Here is a 15,609-nt window from a genome sequence, read left to right on the forward strand (position 1 = left end):
CACTTGAACCTGGGAGACGAAGGTTGCAGTGAGCCCAGATCACACCATTGCACTCCAGCCTGGGCAACAAGAGTGAAACTCTGTGTCAAAACAACAACAACAACAACAAAAAGCACCCGAAAACAACATGAAGATTGTCATGTTTTGGCCATTAGTGTTCCATATCCTGAGAATGCAGAATTAAATTGGAAAGTTAATGTAATTCAGTCATTATTATAACCTGTTAAATTAACATGTTACATTTTGTTTAATTTTGAAAAATTAACTCATTAATATAGTTCAAGATTTAAGGGGTATACATTTAATCTCCCTGTATTTCTCTCCCTTTAGCCTTGTCTTTAGAGGCAATCAATATTCTCAGTTTAAATATACTTCTAACATTTATTATTTAAAGGACTTCTTTGGTGTGTATGAATAAGTAAAGTTGATAACATGGATTCTAGAGTCAGACATTTTAAATTTTCATCTGCTCAACAGTTATTGAGCACCTATGAGGTAGTTTTTTGGCACTGGAAATAACAGCACTGAACAAATCACAACCTTCATGGAAATTACATTATAGTGGGTGGAAACAGGTACTAACTAAATATTGATTTACTATATAATGAGATGATGAGTGGTAGGGAGGAAGATAGTGCTGGGTAAAGGGAGAGAGAGTGATACAGAAGTGCTGTTTTATTTTTTATTTTATTTTATTTTTTTGAGAAAGAGTCTTCCTCTGTTGTCCAGGCTGGAGTGTGGTGGTGTGATCTCAGCTTACTGCAACCTCCACCTCCCGGGTTCAAACAATTCTCCTGCCTCAGCCCCCTGAGTAGCTGGGATTACAGGCGTTTGCCAGCACGCCCCACTATTTTTTTTTTTTTTTTTTTGTATTTTTAGTAGAGATGGGGTTTTGCCATATTGGCCAGGCTGTTCTCCAACTCCTGCCCTTTGGTGATCCACCCATCTTGGCTTCCCACAGTGCTAGGATTACAGGCCTGTGTCACTATGCCCAGTGAATGTGCTGTTTTAGATTAGATGGCTGGGGAAAGCCTCTGATGGGGTAACGTTCGAGCAGATAATTACTGTCTGAAAGAGTCAAACTTGTGACTTTGAGATAAAAATGTTTCAGGAAGAGGACCATCGAGGACAAAAGTCTGGAGACTGTATTTACAGTAGAGATGTATATCCTTCCAGAATGGCAGAAGAGGCTAGACTGGCTGGAGAGGAAAGCTGAAGGAGAATGGTAGGGGATAATATATAAGAGAAAAAAGAAAGTAAAAGAATTGTGTGGGAGTAGTGATGGGGATTGCTGGTGACTGGTTATGTAGGGTTTGTATACCATAATAAGGAAGGAGGATTTTATTCTGAGTGGGATGGGAATCTTTTGCCGAGTTTAGATTTATAGGGTTCAGTCTAGCTGCTCTGTGGAGAGTAAACTCTGGGGGGCAAGGGTGAAAGCAGAGAGATTAGTTATGACTCTGAAATAGCCATAGAGTATACAACACTGTACTAGATACAGTGAGCTTTATCAAATTTAGTTAGTATTATTTTTCCCCTAGATTTGATTTTTACCTCTTGAGGAATGGAGGTAAGAAGTAAAAAGGAATTCATAATGAACATTTATATTTGTAAATGATAACTTTAGGAATTATAGTTAAAACTCTGGAGGGATTCAGATTTGTACAGATCCCATATTTCAAGAAATATGGTAAAATTCCCCAAAGAAACTCCAATACCTTTTATAGTTATATTATAGCATACAATAATTTTTTTTCTTAGGCCTTCCAAAAAAGGGCTGTGTTGCACAGTTTTGACAAATTAAATATTGGGTGCTATTTTTTCCTCTCCATTTTGACTAGATGACATTTTGAATTTGAAACTTCCTTGGTTTCTCCAATGTATATCAAAGTGCTAGAAAGTATTTAAAAGGCAAAATCCTTAGACTTTAAACAGCCTAGTTGCTAGTGATGAAAATAAATGGAATATAAAAATGTCAACTTGGAAAATTTAAACTGATAGAATAATATGTTTGAATTTGCTGGCAAACCTGCTACATCTGGTATTGCAAAAAGGAGGTGGAACATGGGAAATCTGAAATTTGAGGATCTCAGAACTCCTAATACCTAACTGAGTGAATGAAGTCCCTTGAGTCAGAAATGAAATCACATGTAAGAGAGACAGAGAGACCAGACATGGTAAAGATGTAGAAAATGGAAAATCAAAGTGGACACTGCAAAGTATGCTAAAATATAAATGGTAATGGGGCCGGGCGTGGTGGCTCACGATGGTAATCCCAGCACTTTGTGGGGGCAGGCAGATCACTTGCAGTCAGGAGTTCGAGACCAGCCTGGCCAACATGGCGTAGCCCAGTCTCTACTAAAAATACAAAAATTAGCCAGGCATGGTGGCATGCACCTGTGGTGCCAGCTGCTTGGGAGGCTGACGCCCAAGAATTGCTTAAACCTGGCAGGCGGAGGTTGCAGTGAGCCTAGGTTGCACCACTGCACTCCAGTCTGGATGACAGAATGAGACTCTGTAAATAAATAAATAAATAAATAGTATTGGAAGCAGAAGAGAAATGGGAAATGAAAGTTAAAGGGAAAGCCCGCCATATTGACAATACTTTAAATAAATATTTGCTGGATCCAGTCAGGTTTAAGAAAGAAGTTGAGACCAGGCGTGGTGACTCACCCCTTTAATCCCAGCACTTTGGGAGGCTGAGGTGGGTGGATCATCTGAGGTCAGGAATTTGAGACCAGCCTGAGCAACATAGTGAAACCCCGTCTCTACTAAAAATACAAAAAAAAAATAGCTGGGCATGGTGGTGGGCGCCTGTAATACCAGCTACTTGGGAGGCTGAGGCAGGAGAGTCGCTTCAACTCAGGAAGCGGAGATTTCAGTGAGCCAAGATCACGCCATTGCACTCCAGCCTGGGCAACAAGAGTGAAACTCCGTCTCAAAAAAACAAAAAACAAACAGAAAAGAAGTTGAAATGGCTGGTAAACCCATGCACACATGCTCAAAAAGAATTGTGAAATAAGTTCCAAGGCTTGTATATATTACTCATTAAGTAGTTGTAGCCCAGAAGAGGGCATTGCTGATTTTTTTTTTTTTTTTTAAAGACAGAGTCTCCCTCTGTCAACCAGGCTGGAGTGCAGTGGTGCGATCTCACCTCACTGTAACTTCTGCCTCCCAGGTTCAAGCAATTCTCCTGCCTCAGCCTCCCGAGTAGCTGGGATTATAGGCATGCCCCACCATACCCAGCTAATTTTTTTGTATTTTTAGTAGAGACAGGGTTTCATCATGTTGTCCGGGCTGGTCTCAAACTCCTGGCCTTAAATAATCTCCCCACCTGGGCCTCCCAAAGTACTGGGATTACATGTGTGAGGTACTCCACCTGGCCCATTGCTAATTTTCTCTACTCTCAATTTCTATTAATTTGGTTTGCTTGTCTAGGCTTCCTAAAATAGGACTTATAAAAGTAGCTATTAAGTATTTCAAGTTAATGGTTTAGAAGGTAATTTTTTAAATTAAAAAAATAGTATTACAGAAGTAACTTTATCCAGGGAAAGCATTGTATATTATTATTAAATTTTCATTATATCTCTTCATGAGTTTTTATTATTGCTAATAAAATAATGTATGTACAGCCACCTCTTTTAGTCAAAAACAGTATAATGCTACCTTTAACTCAGACTTATGTACTTTTAATTTCTATTTAAAATAAGAAAATGTAATATGACAACCTCACTTTGGGTCATGGAATCATAAGATGTTTGAGCTGGAAAGTTTTTTCCATTGTGAACACATTTAGTTTTATAGCAAAGCAACTTATACAAAGCAACTTGTACACTTTTAACTTTTAAAACTGAGCATCATCTTTCCAGTGAAACAAGAAGAAAAATTTAAAAAATAAACAGGATGAAAATTACAATAGAGAATGTCAATTCCAAATAAGATACTACAGGTTTTGCTGATTCTTCCATTGAGTGGCAGGGCTCAAGTCATCATTAGGAGAGAATTTATTTTAAAAGTATTACCTTAAACTGCAAGGATGTGTGTCAGACATCTCAATTTAACATGCCAAAAGAGAAGCCATGTTGTCAAAATGCCCACTTAACCCACCCAACCATCTCAAATCCACCCTTTGCTGACCTTCTCTAACCCCAGTTTTTAGAGTTTTCTTTCCCCTTTTTAAATAAGAGAAAGTAGACAGATGCATATTGGTAAATGCTAACTGTCCATATTCACATAGAGACACAGTGTACTCTCTGAGTCCAGTATACAGAGAAAGGAGGAAAGGAACTAGAATTCTGTGCACTACCACACAGGGGCCTAGCACCCTCCAGGTTCCAGAAGAGTGAAGGGAGCAGGTTTTTCTTTTTTCCAACAGAGCTCGGTGGTGGTGATTCCATACAGTTTTTGTTCAGACAGGAAGGGATAAAAATGAATTTGGAACAGAAAGGGGTAGAGACTCTTATCCCATAATATTCTGCTCAAAGTATTTACCCCCCAAATAAGTTGAGAACCATGGTGTAGAGAAAAGAGACCTCAAGAGCAGGGCAAGTGAGCCCCAAGAGGGGCAAAAAAATAAAGACTGCAACTTGCTCCCAGGGACTGGAGAAAATTTTAAAAAGGAAGGTTGAATCCATCAATGTTCTATTAGTCATCTTCTCCTTCATCCTACTCTCATTCCTCCCCTTCATCATCATCATCATCTTCTTCCTCATCCCCTTCCTCAGTATCTTCTAATCCTTCCTCCTCCTCCTCCTTCTCCTCCTCCTCTCCCTCTTCTCCTTCTCCTCTCCTCCTCCTCGTTCATCGTCCATATCGGGAACCAAGTGGTACTTTAATGGGATGGGACAAATGTCATCTTTGATGACCTTTCCTAACTCATCAGCACCCACATCAGAATGGTCAGTAAACCAGGTAAAGAAGCTCTCTGGTGCCTCATGCTGCCTCTTCCTGCTGGCTTTATTCTGTGTTTGACTTGAATGTTTCATCACATCCTTTCCAGATTCCATTTGATTTCGGTGGACTTTGAAGATGGAATACCACTCTCATTCAGATGAAGTTCTTTGAAGAGAACTTTATTTTCAAAGGAAGGATTTTCATCAAACTAAAAGTCTATTCTGTAACCTGACTTAGTATCTTCAAATTCTGTCACTTCAGCTTTGGTCAGATAATGCAGTCCCTCTTCGTCCTTCTCCCTAAGCAGCGCAGACACTTGAGGATGGTTGACAAACGTTGTAACCCCAAAACTTGGAATTTTGGCGATAAATTCTCACCTCTTCTGAAAAAAATGGTTGACAGAGTTTATTTTCTGTTCTGCTTTCAAAATCTCCTCCCTCAGTTCGTTAAGCCTGTTTGTTTCATTTTGTACTTCATCAATATGTTCAGTTGCTTCCTGCTGTTCTTTTTCTCTCTTCTTCGGCAAGTCTAGAGAGGCTGATGATGTCTCTTCCAGTCTCAGAACAGGAGATGGTCTTGGTTTCTTCTTTTGAGGCGGGAGTGGAGACTGGCATTTAGGGGCCATGCTGCTAGGAAAGTTCGAGAATCAGACCACAAGTCTCCTTGCTCGTCAGGAGGAAGCTCAGAAAACTCTGAAATAATTTGAGTGATCTTTTCCCCTGCTCCCTAATTTTACAGATGAAGAAATTGAAACACAGTAAAATTCCCATATCTAGTTATGGCAGAGAAAAGACCAGAACTTTGGTCTTCTGGCTTCTGGTTTAGTGCTCTACGTTTTAACTTACGTTTGTATTATACTTTTTTTTTTTTTTTTTTGTGACGGAGTCTTGCTCTGTCGCCCGGGCTGGAGTGCAGTGGCCGGATCTCAGCTTACTGCAAGCTCCGCCTCCCAGGTTTACGCCATTCTCCTGCCTCAGCCTCCCGTGTAGCTGGGACTACAGGCGCCCGCCACCTCGTCCAGCTAGTTTTTTGTATTTTTTAGTAGAGACGGGGTTTCACCGTGTTAGTCAGGATGGTCTCGATCTCCTGACCTCGTGATCCGCCCGTCTCGGCCTCCCAAAGTGCTGGGATTACAGGCTTGAGCCACCGCGCCCGGCCTACTTTTTTTTTTTTTTTTTATCATTTCAGTTTTACATGAACAAAGACAGGAATTATCTTTTTTTGTTAGATTGTTGCTTTGTGATTAATTGACCTGAGGTGAGTGCTTTATGCATACATAGAAAGATGCGCTCTTCTTGTTGAGAAGGTTAACAGCCTTGTGACTGTCTTCCTTTAAGTGAAAATCAACCTGTACTTTCTAGGGATACATATTTATTTAAACTTTCTAATGTTTTTGTGGTTGTTATAAATTTAAGTGGTACAAGTACAGTTTTGTTACGTCGTGGTGAAGTCTGGACTTTTAGTGGGACCATCACCTGAATAAGTCATACACATTAAGTAATTTCTCATCCCTCACCTCCCGCCCCGCCCTCTGAGTCTCCAGTGTCCTATTCTACACGTTATGTCCATGTGTACACATTATTTAGTTTCCACTTTTGAGAACATGCCGTTCTCTATTTGGGAGGCTGAGTAGGAGATCATTTGAGCCCAGGAGATCGAGGCTGCAGTTAGCCGTGATCTTGCCACTGCACTCTGGCCTGGGTGACAGAGTGAGACACTGTCTCAAAAAAAAAAAAACTTAGTTATTTGTTAAATCAAGAGCCCCAGTGATTCTTACCAGCAATACTATGACAGTCCACTTCCAGTTTTCTGTACCTCAAAAAAAAAAAAAATACCGATATCCTAAAATATTTCTAATATCCTAAAATATTCCATAAATCAGATATCCTACAAAGCCAAACTGGTGTTCTTGTTAAAATTAATAAGTCTATAAGCTGTTAACCAAAAAAGTTTCCACTAACACTGCATACTTAACTCTCCTAAATAAATTTAAATATGCAAAATGTTAAATCAAAATAATAAAACAATAAACACAACCATAAAGCTGGCAATTAAGATTAAAAGGTTTATGAGTGTCTATCAAAGGATAAACGGATAAAGAAAATGTAATATCTGTATACAGTGGAATACTATTCAGCTATAAAAATGAATGAAATCATGTCTGTTTTGGCAACATGGGTGGAACTGGAAGCCATTATCTTAAGTGAAACAGCTCAGAAACAGAAAGTCAAATACCCTGGAAGATCCTCTCTGATTAATTTTCTAAGCCAGGTCATTGGCTTAGTAAGAAAGGAAGCTATTAGGAGTTTGAAAAGAGAGGAGAGCATATAATTGTCTAGAAAAGTGGGAAAGCGAATGGACTAGAGAAATATAGTATGATCACCAGGCAGTGTTAAGGGCTCATTTGAGGCTAAAGGTTCTGAGTTAAAAGTGAGGCCAGTCAGCTTGGTTTTGTGCTTTTTTTCTCCAGCCATCTTCACTTTAGGAGTAGGAGAATAGTTGAATTTACCTGGCTTGTGATTCTGCAAAGTGAGTATGTCCAAGTGATAGAGGAGCAAGTGATTATAATGATGGACCATGGAACTTAAGCTGGTAAGGAGAGGAGAGGACTTCACAGTGTGAGGAACAGTGAAAAGATGGTTTGAAGATAGGCCAGGTGCAGTGGCTTACGCCTGTAATCACAGGACTTTGGGAGGCTGAGGCAGGCGGATCACAAGGTCAGGAGATCAAGACCATCCTGGTCAACATAGTGAAACCTCATCTCTACTAAAAATACAAAAGAATAAAAAAATAAAAAAATTAGCCGGGCATGGTGGCACATGCCTATAGTCCCAGCTACTCGGGAGGTTGAGGCAGGAGAATTGCTTGAACCCGGGAGGCAGAAGTTGCAGTGAGCCGAGATCACGCCGTTGCATTCCAACCCGGGCGACAGAGTGAGACTCTGTCTCAAAAATAAAAATAAAATAAAAATTAAGAAAAGATAGTTCAAAGATAGTGGTCAGTAGATGGGAGATCTGGTGGGGTCGCAAGATTATATTAATTTATGTATTAGAAAGGATGAGCTGGAAATATAAAACGGTATTCAAAAAGAGTTGCATGAAATTGAGATTATTGAGTGGGTGCATTAGAGTGTGCTGATTTAGGGTTACATTTGAGTGTGCTGATTTAGGGTTACATTTAGCTCTTTGCTTGTCACAGCAACACCATGATATAGATGGTGTAAGCATCATTAATCTTGTTTCATAGATGAGAAAACTGAAGCTCAGAGAGGTTGGGCAGTTTTCCCAAGGTCACAAAGCTGCTGATAGTTTAGCTATTTAGGACTCAGACCCCATTACTCTGATTCTCAGTGCTCACTCCTCTACCATACTGTATCAGTTTTCTGAAAGTTAGTAACTTATTTCCCTATCTTTACACCTAGATTGCAATCTCAAGTCAAAACTTTTGACAAATATACATTACCAAAATTATTTTCCTCTTCAGAAATCTCCAGACTCTTAATCTTAGGGCAGTGTTGGAGGGGTTTACTGCCACTATTTTTACCTAGCTGATCTTATTGAAAACACACATGTATTAGAGGCTTAAATATGACAGTTTTGTTTAGACTGCCTTTCATAATGGGGCTTAAGGTGGGTGGAGGATAGAGCAAAGAGGAATGTACTGTTCTTTCAGCAGCATGCCTGGACAGACAGCTGTACTGTTAAAATGTGTCCAAATCCACGTGCATTCTTTTTGGTGGCAGTTTGTACCATTGCAAGTCTCAAGGATAGTTGGTTATTGGATGTTGTCCATTTGGGACATGATTCTCTTCTCTCCCCTAATGAAATAATTATCACACTTTTTGCATTTTTGCACATTTAGCTTTGTGGTAGGGGGCGGACTTGGAAGCATTCTTTAAATGTGAAGGAAGAATGGGGGAATTATTATTAAATATACTCTGAACTGATCTTTATCATTTAAATGACAGAATAGAAAAATGTTTCACCTAAATTTCAGACAGTTTTTTTCTTTTAAAAAATTATTTTAAATTGTGATAAAATACACACAACATAAAATTTACTTTGTTATCAGATGTTTTAATATCCTCTAGTATTATTTTGTTGGTATAATATTCTGTTTAAAGTATGAATAGTTCCCTAGTGGTGACCCTTATGCACCTTGACCACAGGAACTCTCTTTCTTCTCTGTTACTTTTCTGTTTCCTACCTACTACTGGTACTGGACCTTTTTATTCCACTAGTGAAGTCTGATGATAGAACATGGGGGTAGAGAGGTGGTAGGCCTTAGCAGCAGAGTCTCATGCAGTATCTGTGAAATATGGGGCATATCAGCTCCTTCCTCTCCTCTGGAGCCTTCATGGCAGCTTCTCAGAGGGAACATATAAGAAAGCCTGAGTCAGGGAGTATACAACTCTGATCTTTTTGCTTCCTTGCTTACTAGCTTTTATTGATTTCTTACCATCTTTAGAGTGAGGTCCAAACTCCTTAACAGAGCATCCAAGGCTTTCATAATTTGGTGCATTCCCAATCTCATACATGCTCCTGAGGCTGTAGCCATGCTAAAGTACAGGTGGGCCTGTAAATATGGCCTGTCTCTGGCATACAGTAGTAGGTCCAGAAGTATTTCCTTTTTTTTTTTTTTTTTTTTTTTTTTTTGAGACAGGGTCTCGCTCTGTCACCCAGGCTGGAGTGCATGGCTCACTGCGGCCTCAACCTCCACCTCCCTAGGCTCAAGTGATCCTCCTGCCTCAGCCTCGCAGGTAGCTGGGACTACAGGCGTGTGCCACCACACCTGGCTAATTTTTATTTTTGTATTTTTAGGAGAGATAAGGTTTCACCATGTTGTGCAGGCTGGTCTTGAACCCCTGACCTCAAGCCATCCTCCTGCTTCGGCCTCCCAAAGTCCTGGGATTACAAGCATAAGCCACTATGCCCAGCCAAGAAATATTTCTTGAATGAATGAATATAGTATTAATACATATCACAGTTGTACTATTTTACATGCTAACCTGCTTTTATTCAATGGCTAATTCTTGAGATTCCTTTAAGACTCAGGCCAAGAATCCTCTTTCAAGAGGCCTTCTCTGCTTTTGTCTATACTAGTAGACACTCTTGCTATATGATACCAGAAACATTCAGGCCATATCTCTGTATTGTAATAGCTGATTTACTTTTTTGTTTTTCCCATATTAGTACATGAGGTTCTTGAGGGCCAGAGACCATGTCTTACTTATCTTAGTACCCCCTGATTCTGGGCCTGTTCTTCCTAGGTACTTTCGATTACAAAAAAATAGATAAGATAGCTGTTGCTCTTGGTTACTAATATTTACATTATATAATGTTATATATTGAATATCCCTGGCTTTTAAATTTTATTTTCTTGCCTTTTCAAGGTCCAAATTGCATAGACACTTGACTTGTGAAATAATCAGTATTCCAATGAGTGTAAATCATGATAGTCATAATTAGTATAATGTGATTGCCTATTTTGGGATTGGGACATTGGGTAGGAAGCTTAGAATTGCAGAGTTAATCCTCATGTGGAGGAATTATCTGAGCACTTTAAATAATTGGACAACATTATATAAGCCTTACCCTTCTAGGTCTGAGCTTTACACATTTTAAACTGGTGACTCATTAAATTGTATTCCTACTTAGGATGTAACTATGGTTAATGTAGTCGTGTTTCCTAATTTCCACTGTTTTATCAATGCTCCTTTTCTTTTATACTCTGACGTCAAAAGTTATGTAATCTGGGTATTCCTCAGATTTAGTGACTTAGTCAGTGGGTATTAACATTATTTGTTCCTGTAAGAAGGCTTTATTTTAGATGTTCTTCTCTTTCTTGAGACAGCGTCTTGCTCTGTCGCCCAGGCTGGAGTGCAGTGGCGTGATCGTGGCTCCTCAGCTCACTGCAACCTCCACCTCCCGGGTTCAAGCAATTCTTATACTTCAGCCTCCTGAGTAGCTGGGATTACAGGCACGCGCCCCCCCCCCCTCCCGCCCCCAGCCCACCACACCCAGCTAATGTTTGTATTTTTAGTAGAGACGGGGTTTTACCATGTTGGCCAGGCTTGTCTCGAACTCCTGGCCTCAAGTGATCCACCTGCCTTGGCCTCCCAAAGTGCTGGGATTACAGGCAGGAGCCACCATGCCCGCCCTATGTTCTTACTTTTTAAAGTCCAGATCTTGATACTTTTGCCTTAAGTTTTTATTCTCTGTGTTCCTAATTTTAGTTATAAGGTCATTTAGTTGAAACAGTGAACGAGGACACTATAAGCTTACTAAAAATGCCTTGGATTTTTGGAGCATGAATCTGCGTACTCTAAAGATTTCTTACACAAACAATTTTTTTTTTTTTTTTTTTTTTTTTGAGGCACAATCTTTCTCTGTCACCCAGTCTGGAATGCAGTGGCGGGATCTCGGCTCACTGCAACCTCCATCTCCCAGGTTCAAGCAAGCAGTCCTCTTACCTTAGCCTCTCAAGTAGCTGAGACTGCAGGTGCATGCTACCACACCCAGCTAATTGTTGTATTTTTAGTACAGACAGGGTTTCACCATGTTGGCCAGGCTGGTCTGGAACTCCTTATCTCAAGTGATCTACACGCCTCAGCCTCCCAAAGTGCTGGGATTACAGGCATGAGCTGCTGCATCTGGCCAGTACAAGCTTTAATACAGTTGTTACTTTCAGTAGAATTTTGGCATGTTGGAATTTGAACCTTTTATTACCAAAATTTGTGTATTCCATTTTATGTAATTATATCCCTGCAGAAATATTAGTGTAGGCATATTTACATAGCACCTTAAATACATAGCAGAATGTTTTACACATACAATGAGTAGGGAGACCAGAGTCTTGGATCCCATATTGTGGGTATTCTGTTAGAAGTCTATCATGCCCAAATGGACCATAATTCATTAAGGAAAAGAAGTTTTAATAGCAGTTTTTCCCTTGATTACTGATGACTGAGGTATGAGAAAGTTCTTATTCTCCAACCAGAAAGCTACTTTTATACTGGTTCCATAACCTCTTAATACGTAGTCTCTCTAACTTTGCAGAAAAGGACTGTCCACTTTTTATTCTTAAGTATTTTAAAAGTTGATTTTGGCGCCTGTGGTTTCCCAGATAGTCCCTGAAATGCTAGATTTACAAAAGAGGTAACTGTTTTACTACCCCCAATTAAATGAATTAATTGCAGTTAAATCCCAGGTTCCTTAATCTACTGTTTCTTGAAGTTTTGTTGGATAAGGAAGGAAACAGTAATAACAACTGACTGCCCTTCTGAATTCTGCTGTTAGTCCCAGGGCAAGATGCTCCCAGAAACAGTCTCCCTGAGGATGACTGTAGTTGAAGGGGGATGGTATGCCACGACTATTCTTGGAACTTGTCTTGGCTGTTTCTGTGCCTCTTTGGCAGAGGCCAGAAGGGCTGGGTTGAATCTCGGGGCATCTTTGGAATAATCAGGATGCTTAGTGTAGAAGCCTGGCTTGCAACCAGGATTCAGTGGTCTGATAGTGCTTGTTGGCTTGTTTTTTGTTTATTTCTCATATTGTTTTTAATCCCTGTTATCCTTGTCAGAAATAGGAACCTGCTCCTCACTTGCTCATCTCTCCTAGGCTAGGGTGTTAAATCTTCCTCTTCTATTGATTCATTCACTCTCTTAAGTATTAGACATCAAAAGCAAAGTTTTATTTCTTAAAAAGTATACCTGTTTATAGTTATCTCAGGATAAGAAAATGTAACAACTCTCAGCTGTGCATGTTGACTCACGCCTGTAATCCCAGCACTTTGGGAGGCCGAGGTGGGCGGATCACCTGAGGTCAGGAGTTCGAGACCAGCCAGACCAACGTGGCGAAACCCCATCTCTACTAAAAATACAAAAATTAGCCAGGCATGGTGGCAGGCACCTGTAGTCCCAGCTACTTGGGAGGCTGAGGCAGGAGAATTGCTTGAACCTGGGAGGCGGAGGTTGCAGTAAGCCAAGATCACACCACTGTACTCCAGCCTGGGTGACAGAATGAGAATCTGTCTGAAGGAAAAAAAAAAAAAGAATATGTAACAGCAGTAAAAACGAATAGTGACTGCTGCTAATAAAAGCCTTATTATTTTTGTTTTCTTGAATAGCACTTGAATATGCCAGATATTTGCCTTCAGCTCCCAAGGTGAGATAATCTTAAATAGAACTTTATAACGACCTTTTATACATATATTTAAAAAGGAGTGATTGATTTTGATCAATTTCTTAGAAACTTAAAAAAAAAAAATTTTGTGGGTACATAATCGGTGTATATATTTATAGGGTATAGAGGATATTTTGATACAGGAATACAGTGTGTAATAGGGTATCCTATTAAACATTGGGAAAGTGGGGTATCTATCACCTCAGGCATTTATTCTTTGTGTCGCAGACAATCCAGTTATACTCTTTTAGTTATTTCAAAATATATGATTAAATTATTAACTAGAGTCACCCTGTTGTGCTATCAAATACTAGATCTTATTCTATTTTTCTTTACCCATTAACCATCCCCCTCCGCCCCAACTAATGAACCTGTGACTGTAGAGACTGTGGCAAGAATGTGTCTACTTGGCCAGGTGTGGTGGCTCGCACCTGTAATCCCAGCGCTTTGGGGGCCAAGGCAGGCGGGTCACTTGAGGTCATGAGTTGAGAGACTAGCCTGGCCAACATGGTGAAACCCTGTCTCTACTAAAAATACAAAAATTAGCTGGGTGTGGTGGCTCACACCTGTAATCCCAGTTACTTGGGAGGCTGAGGCAGGAGAATTGCTTGAGCCCGGGAGATAGAGGTTGTAGTGAGTCGAGATTGTGCCACTACACTCCAGCCTGGGTGACAAAGTGAGACTGTGTCTCAAAAAAAAAAAAAAAAAAAAGAATGTATCTACTTGTCTAGCATGCAGTCTCCTTTGTTAATTTGCTTCATCATTCCCTTTCATCAGCCTTTAGACTCACCACCTAGGGCATGAGCTCACATTCTCATTTATTAGACTTACAAGACAGTGGCATGCCAGACGGTAGTAAAACCTCCCTAGGATATCTGTCTGCTAAGAGACTAAAATTAAGAGCTAGATATTTTCTCCCTTAAGGACATCCATTTAAGGAGAGTGGTTCCCCCACTATCCTACCCTGAAAGTAGCTCATTTATTTCATTTAGGTAACTCAGACTTGTCTGTTGTAATATTCTAATTAAGCCTTCAGATGTTAACTAAGCTTTTATTATTGTGAAACATTCTTGGCAGTGGAAGTCTGGTCTCTGCCAGTTCCAAGTGACTGGTGGTGGCTTTTCTGTTCTGGGCAGGGCAGGAAACAGAGGACCCATTCAAGGGGACCAGGGAAAAGGGTAAAGTTGCTGGCTGAACAACTATCAGCCTGGTCTAACATCTTGCCTCTCTTTATTTTCTCTCTCTGTCATTGACATCTTATTGCTCTTGTGGCTATGTTTGGTACCTTACCTATTTCTGCTAAAAACATAACTAACTCATATCTTTTCTCCTGTTTTTGAAATAAAAAGTGCTGTAAGAAATTTCAGCTGGACATGGTGGCTCATGCCTGTAATCCTAGTACTTTTGGGAGGGTGAAGCAAAAGGATTGCTGGAGGCCAGGAGTTCAGGATCAGCCTGGGCAACATAGCAAGACCTAGTCTGTATTTTAAAATATATTTTTTTAAAAATGAAAAACTCCATTGGGGAAAGGTACTAAAAGGTCAGGGGATAGGCACCCTTTTATATTTCTCTACTTTGTCCTTTTTGCTTAGAACCAATAGAATTTTTTTTTTTTTTTTTTTTTTTTTTTGAGACAGAGTCTCTACTCCGTCGCCCAGGCTGGAGTACAGTGGCACGATCTGGCCTCACTGCAACCTCCACTTCCCAAGTTCAAGTGATTCTTCTGCCTCAACCTTCTGAGTACCTGGGATTACAGGTGTGCGCCACCACTTTGAGGTCTCAAACTCCTGACCTCAAGTGATCCACCCGCCTCAACCTCCCAAAGGGCTGGGATTATAGGCATAAGCCACCACTGTGCTCAGCCCCAATAGAAAATTTGAGGAGTATAAAAAAGCTGTAGAGGTTTTAAGACTGTGCCAGGGCTGAAGTAATATGAAGTAATAGTCATTCATATGTACATACATATATATACATATGTGTATACATGTGTGTATACACACACATATATATATATTTCAAAGTATTAGGCTCCCACGTAGCTGGGATTACAGGCATGCGCCACCATGCCTGGCTAATTTTTTGTATTTTTAGTAGAGATGGGGTTTTTCCATGTTGGTCAGGCTAGTCTCGAACTCCGGATCTCAGGTGATCTGCCTGCCTCGGCCTCCCAAAGTGCTGGGATTACAGGCGTGAGCCACCGTGCCCCAGCCTTACCAATGTATTTGAAACCATTTTCTTTTCTTTTCTTTTCTTTTTTTTTCTTTTTTTTTTTTTTTTTTTGAGACAGAGTCTTGCTCTTTTGCTCAGGCTGGAGTGCAGTGACATGATCTCAGCTCATTGCAGCCTCTGACTCCTGGGTTCAAGTGATTCTCCTGACTCAGTCTCCTGAGTAGCTGGGACTACACGCATGCACCACCACGCCCGCCTAATTTTTGTATTTTTAGTAGAGATGGGGTTTCATCATGTTGGCCAGAATAGTCTCGATTTCCTGACCTCATGATCCTCCCACCTCGGCCTCCCGAAGTGCTGGGATTAC

The 15,609-nt window shown here is 40.3% G+C and overlaps 1 protein-coding gene and 1 pseudogene across 5 annotated transcripts in view; one reads left to right on the forward strand and one right to left on the reverse strand.

Annotated features, from left to right (window-relative positions):
- Positions 1 to 15,609, forward strand: part of ABL2 (ABL proto-oncogene 2, non-receptor tyrosine kinase) — a 127,113-nt gene that overhangs the window by 38,921 nt on the left and 72,583 nt on the right. The window lies entirely within an intron of this gene.
- On the reverse strand, positions 4,326 to 5,699 carry LOC119619637 (protein SET pseudogene; annotated as a pseudogene).

This window comes from Chlorocebus sabaeus, chromosome 25 (assembly GCF_047675955.1).
Source record: "Chlorocebus sabaeus isolate Y175 chromosome 25, mChlSab1.0.hap1, whole genome shotgun sequence".
Taxonomy (NCBI): domain Eukaryota; kingdom Metazoa; phylum Chordata; class Mammalia; order Primates; family Cercopithecidae; genus Chlorocebus; species Chlorocebus sabaeus.